The sequence below is a fragment of the Cryptomeria japonica genome, chromosome 7, assembly GCF_030272615.1.
Source record: "Cryptomeria japonica chromosome 7, Sugi_1.0, whole genome shotgun sequence".
Taxonomy (NCBI): domain Eukaryota; kingdom Viridiplantae; phylum Streptophyta; class Pinopsida; order Cupressales; family Cupressaceae; genus Cryptomeria; species Cryptomeria japonica.
The window spans coordinates 136321206-136331635 of record NC_081411.1 but is presented as its reverse complement, the minus strand read 5'-3'; positions in this window follow the sequence as shown (position 1 = coordinate 136331635).

The following is a 10430-nucleotide window of genomic DNA, read 5'->3' as shown; positions in this document are numbered from 1 at the left end:
AGAAAGTTTCATGCCAAACCAAGAATGTGTAGTACACCATAAATCCCTTTAATCTATCATTAAGGAATCAGATCTTGATTCTTCTACAAACAACAATTTTCAGATGGGATTCATCACCCAAGTACACCTTCCCATCATCATATTCTTCGTACTTTGATAATCAACCCCTATGAGAGGTCATATAAAAAGAAGCACCCAAGTCAATCAACCATACATCTTCCAATGCATGGGTTGCCAAGGCAGTGATAAAATAATTTGCATCATCTTGAGAGGATCGGTCAGAATCGAAATCAAAGGCTTTCTTGTTTTTATTTTTCTTTTCCTCTTTACAATCTTTTCGAAAATGACCAAATTTGTCATAGTTCTAGCATTTATCCTTGGACTTTTTACCAAGAGAATTTGATCTCCCCAGATATTTCGACTTGCCTTTCTTGTCCTTCTTGACTTTCTCCATTGATCTACCATGACCAACAAGGGTCTCCTTGACCATCCCAAAAGACTTCCTTCACATTTCTTCATACAACAACAAAGCAACCACACCTTCCATCTTGAAAGTGGTTGTTGTTCTTCTAACGGCCATAACCAGGTGGTCCCAAAAATTAAGCAAAGAACATAATAGGAGCATGCAACGTTCTTGGTCATCAATTTTTACACCAACAGAGTTGAGTTGGGCAACTAACATGTTGAATGTGTAGACACATAAATCATTCCACTAGATTAAATAAATATTTAATATTTATTTGATACACTAATATCCCTCTATTAATTAAATTCATATTTAATTCATTCATTCAAACCCCATTCTTCTATTTTAATTAAATAAATTACATAAATTTATTTAAATTAAAATCCCTATCGATAACCTAGTTATTAAATAAATCTAATTTCCCTCATTCCTCTCATTTAAATAAATCAATATTTATTTTTAAAAAATAATTAAATTCCCCTTTTAAATAAATCAATATTTATTTCAAATTGGTTATCCTTGGGTAAGTGCACAAAGATGGTGGTCAGAAAAGTGGACACACCCAAAAAAAAAATTGAAAACAACAAAACGTGCACGGAGTATTTCAAATTTAAAGAACCATGTACGCATTTAGGCTCATTTTTTTAGCCTAACCAAAGCTAAACTGCATACGGGTTTTAAATCATAATAACTGTGTATGCAGTTTAAAAACTAAAACCACGTACAAGCTTTAGAAACTAAAAACCCCGTACGCGGTTTTAGTTTGTAAACCACGTACGCATTTGTCTGTCAATAAAATGCAATTCATTTAGCATTCCATTAGGTTTTTCAGTAGGATATATACATAAAATATAACATTTAAGTATAAGTGACATTTCTCTTTCTCTTTGTCTTTTGTCTTTTAGAGTTCAAGTTATATTTTATGTATATATTGTCAGGATGTTTGAGAGTGCTTCAAGATCTCTAAGAGTTATAATTGTTGGCATATGATGAACTAATATCATGATAATATATGTTGTCATTGATGTCAATAAGTGTAGGTGAACCGGTATGAAGATTGGAAGAAGTTGTTATTGATGTTCAAGTAGGAGAACCGGTATGAAGGGATGAAGTGGACTGGTATCAGGGTTTCACTAAGTATGACTACCGGTTGGTATTCTCAGCTCTAGGGTTTCCAGTTTGGCAATCTAACTTGTGCGATGCAACCGGTGACATTCTATGATGAGTTATCTAAGAGATAAGGATGAGATCGAGATGCCACGTCAGTTTTGTGCACGTGAAGGATTTCCTTGAGGATCTTCCATGTGAAGATCGATTGCATTAAATGTCTACCTTGGGAATGGACATTCTTCTTAGCAGTATGTGAAGAGAGCATGATGGGTTACTGATTTCCATATACGGTGAAGAATGGATGATGTAGAATGACTTGTGATCTATTTGAGATTGTTTTATTCTATGCAAAGTGTTTGAGCAGTCAAGATTGGACCGCTTGTAATTGTAAACCTAAAATTTTTAGGGTTTAGGGTTTATGCTACCGACCTAATTGTTGTCTATAAGGTTGACGATGTTTTTTATTGTTTGTGTTGGCAAATGTTGTGTTTGTATCCAACTGATGAGATACTTGCCAGACCAGTGAGTGGAAAACTGTAGAGTGTGATTGTAGAGTAGAGGAGCTAAAAAGGATCTGCCTTAGCAAGTAGTGTTGTTATCAGATCAGAGATTTACCTATTCTCTTCTAACCATTTCAACTATAGGAAAATTCCTTTACTAGGTAGCTTTAATAGGCTTATTGCAAATCCTCTAACCAAGTGACTCAAGATCATTGAGTTCTACAAATCCTCTAGCGAGGTAACCTTTAACAAGGTATATAGCCATCCCTTAACCAGGTGATATTTAACAGGATTGGTTCCTAATAGAACCTTATTGTAAAGTCTTTAACCGGACTAGGCTCCTAATAGAGTGGACTTTAAAAGAGTTCAAAACAAGCTTGTGGGTATTCATCCCCACCATGGTTTTTCCCATTTGGGTTTCCATGTGAAAAATCCGTGTGTCATGAGTTGTGCATTTTTCATGTGATGATTGAGCAGTCTTTGTTTAGATGAATATGCATGCAAAGATAATGGTTATGGTATTACTAATACAACACATGCTTGAGTATATTGGTGAAGTAGTTATCAAGTGTTGAATGTTATTTGAAGTATTCAGTTTTACTGGTTTAGCTATCTGAAGTCTTACTGTGTTTAATCGGTATTGCCATGGTTAAGTTCAGTGATGAAGACAACTGGTTAGCATTGTTTTTACTTGATAAGTTGTTGAGAAGATTTTGTATGTACTGATTCACTGCCCCCCCCCTCTCAGTACCAATTAGGGTATTTTTTGTTCATCATTATTCATCAATTGGTATTAAAGAAACTCCAAGTCCTTGGTGATATTAGCTTAACCACTTGAGTCAAAAAATTCTTCTTTAATGATGAAGAGAGAAGGTCTTAAGTTCAATAGGGATAACTTCAAAATATGGAAGGATAGAATAAATATTTATATCAAGTGTTTGGGTGCTCAACATTGGATCTATATTGATAATTTCTATGTTATCCCCATTGGTACTCTAACTAATGATCAGAAAAGAGAGATTCAAGAAAATGGTCAAGTCATGGAAGCCCTTATTAGCAGCCTGTCCAATATTGAGTTCATTGATGTACAAGATAAGGACAATCCTAAGGATGTATGGGACACTCTGGAAACCATTTATGGTGGTGATGAGCATGTCAAGCAAGCTAAGGAAGAGATCCTTAGAGGAAAATTTGAAGACATGACAATGGTTCAAGGAGAGACCATTCAACAATATGGCATAAGGATCAAGACTATGGTTCGAGGTATCAAGAGCACTGGTGGAACAATTGATGATGCCACTGTTGTCAATAAAGTTTTGAGATCATTGTTACCGGTCTATGCAATCAGAGTTGCTTCTATTCAGGAGCTAAGGTCTATCAACAAAACCAAGGTATCCTTAGACTCGATCATTGCAAAGTTGACTGCATATGAGTTGAATAGCTATGATGGTAGTGTTCAGATGACTGAGTCAGCCTTTAGAGTATCTGCTACACCAACCAAAAAAGGAAAAGAAGTAAGTACAAGTTATGAATCTAGGAAATGCAGCGATATGAATGATGAAGAGATCCTGGTAGAGTTTGAAGCTCTTCTTTCCAAGAGACTTCCAAAAGGCACCGAAAAATATAGAGGTAAGCTTCCTTTAAAATGTTTTTCCTGCAATAAGATAGGACATATAGGTGTTAACTGTCCTAACAATGACAATAAGGATAAACTGGAGAGGTGTAGAAAGTATAAAGGAGGAGGTAGGAGAAATTGTCTTGTTGCGGTGGATGAAGGTTTTACTGATGAAGAATCTGAGGATGAAGATAATGAGGACATAGTGTTTGTAGCTATAAAGGAAGAAGTGTCTGAAAAGAAAGCCCTTGTCTCTCGCATTGATAACTCTAATGAGTGAATTATTGATAGTGGGTTTTCTCACCACATGACTGGTGACCGAAGAAAGTTTTTGTCTCTAGAAGAATATTATGGAGGTGTTGTCCGGTTTGGCAATGATGCACCATGCTTGGTGAAAGGTAAAGGATCCATCTTACTAAATGGAAAGAGAAATGTTGATGATGTCTATTGGGTATAAGGTCTTAAGCATAACCTTTTGAGTGTTGCTCAGCTAAATGACAAAGGACTTATTATGGAGTTCAAAGGTGGAGTCTACAGTATAATTGGAAAGAGTGGTGAAATTATTGCCACCGATAAGCAAACCATAGGTAACTTGTTTCAGTTGAATGCCAAGATTAGTCAGTGTCTGATGGCGAAGTTTTATGATAGTTGGATATGGCATAGGAGACTTTATCATATAAACTTTGACAATATTGTAAAAGCCAGTAAGATCAAGGTAGTACTTGAGGATTACCTTTGCTAAACAAACTGGAGAATGCTTTGTGCAAAGAATGCCATCTTGGGAAGATGTCTTCCTCAACTTTAAAAGGTAAGTGTTTTTCAGCAGAGAACTTACTTGATCCTGTGCACACCGATCTGTGTGGTCCAATGAAAACTAGAAGTATTCAGGGAGATAGGTACTTCATGATTCTTACTGATGATTGCTCAAGAATAATGTGGGTCACATTCTTGAAAGACAAGTCTGAGGCATTTGGAAAGTTAAAAGCCTTTAGAGCATTGGTAGAGAAGGAAAGTGGTCAAACGATAAAATGCCTAAGAACTGATCAAGGAGGTGAATTCACTTATGATGAATTCAATAAGTACTATGAAGAGAATGATATCAAGAGGGAGTTGTCTACCCCAAGGACACCACAAAAAAATGGCATAGTAGAAAGGAATAATAGGACTGTAGTTGAAGCAGACATAACAATGTTGATCCAAGGAAAGGTTGCTCACACTTTTTAGAGAGAAGCGGTGAGCGCTGCAGTCTATACTATGAACCAGGTACTTATCAAGAAAAGTAAAGATAAAACCCCTTATGAGTATTGGACCGGGAAGACTCCCACTGTGAGTTATTTTAAAGTATTTGGTAGTGAGTGCTATATCAAGAGAAGTGAGCATCTGAGCAAGATTGATGCTAAATGTGATGAAGGGATATTTCTGCGATATTCCACTAAAAGAAATTATCTCAAGTGATACAATAATAGGACTTAGAAAATTGTTGAGAGTGTCAATGTAAGGGTTGATGAATCCCCTGAGAAACCTAAGGAAACCAGTAGCGAACAAGTGGAAGATGAACCAGGTGTAATCTTTTGGGAACCAGTTAAGAAAGAAACAAGCAAAGACCTTAGTGTTCCTGTACCAGTAGAATCTGCAGTAGGTGAAGAAAAAGATGGAGAAGAAGGAGAAGAGGAAAAGAAAGCAAAACTAGCTAGAGTAATTCTTAGATATGTGAAACTACATCATGATCCAAAGCAGATCATAGGAGATAAAGATGTAGGGATACTCACAAGAATAAAGGTGAAAGAAAACTCTTGCATGATTTTTGAATTTGAGCCTAAGACCACTAGAGAGGCACTTACCGATGAAGACTAGATAAAGACAATGGAAGATGAGCTAGACTAGATAGGAAAGAATGCAACATGGTCTTTGGTACCCAGACTGAAACACAAGAATATAATAGGTACCAAATGGGTTTTCAGGAATAAGCTGAATGAAGAAGGCATAGTGGTAAGGAACAAGACAAGACTTGTATGCAAGGGATATTCTCGAGAAGAAGGAGAAGACTATGGAGAAACCTTTGCCCCAGTGGCTAGACTGGAAGGTGTCCGAGTTCTACTTGCATTTGCAACATTTAAGAGATTTAAGGTATACTAGATGGATGTGAAGTCTACATTCTTGAATGGAATGCTAGAAGTGGAAGTGTATATTGAGCAACCGGATGGATTTTCCTTATCAGAAGCTAGTGACATGGTGTGTAGATTACACAAGGCCCGGTATGGATTGAAACAATAACCAAGGGCATGGTATGAATGGTTACACTCTCATCGTGTGAAGATAGGATTTCAAAGAACAAGTGAGGACAACAAAATCTACTTAAAATTTGAAGGTGATCAGATTCTGATGTGTGAAGTGTTTGTAGATGACATAATCTTTGGAGGAGATGATGAAATGAGCCATGCATTTGCAGATGAAATGAAGAAAGAGTTTTAGATGTCTCTAATTGGAGAGATAAAGTTCTTCATTGGTCTACAGATTTAGTAGATGAAAGAGGGTATCTTTATTACCCAGTACAAGTATTTCAAAGAGGTATTGAAGACCTTTGGCATGGAGGAGATCAAACCAGTTGGTACATTGATGGTGACTCGCTGCAAATTGACTAAGGAAGATGATTCAGTATTGGTGAATGAGAAGGAGTACCAATCAATGATCGATAAGATACAATATGTGGTACACATCAGACTGGATATTGCTCATGCAGTGGGCATTCTAGTCCATTTTCAGAAAAGTCCAAGAGAATCTCACTTGGTAGAAGTCAAGAGGATTATTAGATACTTGAAAGGGATAGTTGATTATGGATTGTAGTATCCATACAATGGTGATTTTAATCGCAAAGTATGTACTGATGCAGATTGGGCAAGTAATGTGGACGACCAAAAGAGCACAACTAATGGAGCGTTCTTTCTTGGTGGAAGACTAGTCTCATGGACGAGTAAGATGCAAAGTTGTATTTCCCAATCTAAAGCTAAAGCAGAGTATGTGGCAGCATTTATGAACTGCACTCAAGCAGTCTAGATGAAACATGTATTGGATGGTTTCAAAGTACTTATATCTGAACCGGTGAGTATATTTTGTGACAACACAAGTGTAATAAATATTTCCAAGAATCTAGTATTGCATGCTAGAACTAAACACATTAACCTCAAGTATCACTTCTTGAGAGAGAAGGTAAACAAAGAGGTTGTAATAGAAAAATTTTCTAGTAAGGAGAAGCTAGTAGACATATTCACTTATTGAAAACTACATTTACCTATTTGAGAGGTGAATTATGGGTTCTGCCCCTTCATGAAGTAAATTAATAATGTGTGCTCCGCATCAGTTAGATACTATAGTTTTAAATCTTTCAGGATTGATGTGTTGAAGGATGTTACTCCATAGGGGGAGCAACATAGTGGGGAATGGAATCTTGTGCCTCCACTTTAGCATTGTTGTCAAAGGGGGAGAAGATATATGAGGCGATGAAGATATGTGTTATAGTTGCACTGGTCTATATTGTTTATAGTTGCAATGCTACATTGAGTATTGCCATCAATGCCAAAGGGGGAGACTGTTGGCATATGATGAACTAGTATGATGATAATGTATGTTGTCATTGATGTCAATAAGTGTAGGTGAACTAGTATGAATATTGGAAGAAGTTGTTATTGATATTCAAGTAGGAGAACCGATATGAATGGATGAAGTGGACCGGTGTCAGGGTTTTACTAAGTGTGACTACTGGTTGGTAGTCTCAACTCTAGGGTTTCCGGTTTGGCAATCTCGCTTGTGTGATGTGTTGGTATTTTGGATGTGTTGTACTGGTTTTGTCATTGATGTCAACACTTATCAACATTTGTCAACACTTATCAGCAGTTGGAGATTCTTGATTATGTTCACCGGCATGTTGAGTGACTTCTACATAGTCACTGGTATATGGTTCACCGGCAGGTTATATTATTCACCGGCACTAAGAATGACCTGGAGATTACTTGGTTATGTAGAAGAGATTGTTTGAACACTTTGTTTTGGTGATTTGGTCATTGGTCTAATCAGTTTGCATATTTGTTGTTACTAGCAAATAGGTCTAGGCTATGGACCAGCAAGCGTTATCTATTCCAGATCAGCACGACATGCTATGAAGATGATTTGTTATTATTGTAAATACATTGATCCGACATGATGCATCGAATATTGATTCATTTGTAATATCTTTAGTGAGCTGACCTACACATTTGGTCTTAGGTTTTGGTATATATGTAAGATCTCATTTGTGAGATTGACATGGATATGGGAATGTAATAAGTAGTAGAGCATAAGGTATATGCAAATATAAGAAGAGCTATACACACAAAAATCATTAAAGATTCAAGTAGGTTTTGAAGAAGGAAAATCAGAGCTTAACCAGTACTGAATCCAGCATATGAAGATGCTATTTTGAGCAGTACATTATCATTGGATTTAACCATCCAATTATAGTCAGTGTGACTCCCATTTTGTGATTGAGAAGTGAGCTCTAGGCAGTTGGCCTTTCTGCATGTATAGACTCCATATTGTACACACATACTATCTGCAGTAGTATCATCTGATTGTGGGTAAGGTTTCCCATCGTGGTTTTTCCCCTTACAGGTTTCCACATGCAAATATTTATGTTATGTGTTGTGGATGTTATTGTCTTTCTATTTCATGCATTAAACTTTACCGGCATTGCAATTAACTGTCAAAACTATTTACCGGCATAAAGTTTGGTTTACCGGTATTATGCATTAATTTTGGTTAAGTTATATTTGGTTTGAAATTAATTAACAACTGATTAACACCCCCCCCTCTTAGTTGTCTCCGGGTCCTAACAATTGGTATCAGAGCCTAGTTCTCTTTTTGCAGAAGTTTAACAGCTTGAGAAGATTCTATGGGAACTAACTATTTTAGGAAGGATAGTCTGAAACTTGATGGAACTAACTATGGTATATGGAAGATCAGAATGGAGACACATTTGAATTGCATTGGAAAAGACATATGGGATGTTACAAAGAATGGCTATGTTGGTCCTACTCAAGGTCAACCTAATCCACCAACCTTGGCTAAAGATGAAGAGAATGATTGCAAAGCAAGAGAACCACTTTTGAGCACATTATCATACTGATCTATTGCTACAGCTATTTGGGACAAATTGGAAACATATAATGAAGGTGATACCACAATCAAAATTGCAAAACTGGAATGTTTTTAGGTCAGGTATGAAAATCTCAAAATGGAAAAAGATGAAAGGATTTCTACTTTTATGGAAAGAGTAAATGAAATTGTTTTGGGTATACAATGTTGTGGAGGATCCTTAAGTGAAGATGAAATTGTTTCTAAATTTTTAAGAGCATTGCCACTAGCATATAAAATGAAAGTAACTACTATAAATGAATTAAGAACAATGCCTAATACATCAGTATCTAGAGACACTTTGGTTGGAAAACTTTCAACTTTTGAACTTGAGGAATTTGGTCCTATTGCTATAATCAAGACAAATTTATCTTTCAAGGCATCATCATCATCTGTAGCAGCATCATCATCATCTGAAAAATCTGATTGGAAAGCATTTTATGCAAGAGAACTTGAAGAAATCAGAAAAGAGAATGAAGAACTAGAAGAACTTGATGCACTATTTGCAAGGAAAATGCCTAAAGGTCCAGTTGGAAGTAAGTATGAAGGTAAAGCACCATTTAAATGTTTTAACTGCAATAAAATTGGTCATATGACATCTAGGTGTCCTGGTAGACATGCAAGATTGAAAGAAGAAGCTAAAAGAACATATAAGCCTAATCTTGAATATCATAGACAAATTTAAGAAGAATAGAGACAAATCTTTTACTATGCTGATGAAGGAGTTATTGATGATTTTGATGAGGAACCAACAGATAATGGATGGGTTTTTGTTGCTATAACAGAAGATCAACTGGCACCTACTGTTCAACTGGTAGAGAAGGCCTTGGTAGCTAAAATTGAAGAAAAGGATGAATGGATAATTGATTCTAGATGTTCACATCATATGAATGGTGATAAAAGTAAATTCTTAACCTTTCAGGAATACAATGGAGGTCTAGTAAGATTTGGGGATGATAAAGCTTAGTTCATCAAAGGAAAAGGCACTATATCTTTTGATGGTAAGCACAATATTGATAATGTTTACTGTGTTGAAGGTTTGAAGCATAATCTTTTGAGTGTTGGTCAATTAGTTGAAAAAGGATTTTAGTTACAATTCAAGAATGGAAAATGCACAATCATGAACAAAACTGGCTTGGAAATTGCAACCGATAATCAAACTAGAGGCAATATCTTTCATTTGACTAACAATGAGAAAGCATGCTTGATTGCACATATTGATGAAAGTTTGTTATGGCATAAGAGACTTTCTCATGTTAATTTTGATTGCATTGTGAAAATCAATACAACTAAGGCAGTAAGGGATTTACCTAATATTGTTAAACCTCATAATCCAGTATGTAAGGAATGTTAATTTGGAAAGCAAGTTAGAGCAACTTTTAAGAGTATTCCAAAAAAATCCAATAATGTTCTTGACTTAATTCATAATAATTTATGTGGTCCAGCAAGAACTAGAAGTTTACAAGGAGATAGATATTTTATGCTAATCATTGATGACTATTCTAGAATGTGTTGGGTTACTTTTCTCAAGGAGAAATCAGAAGCTTTTGGAAAATTCAAACTATTCAAAGTG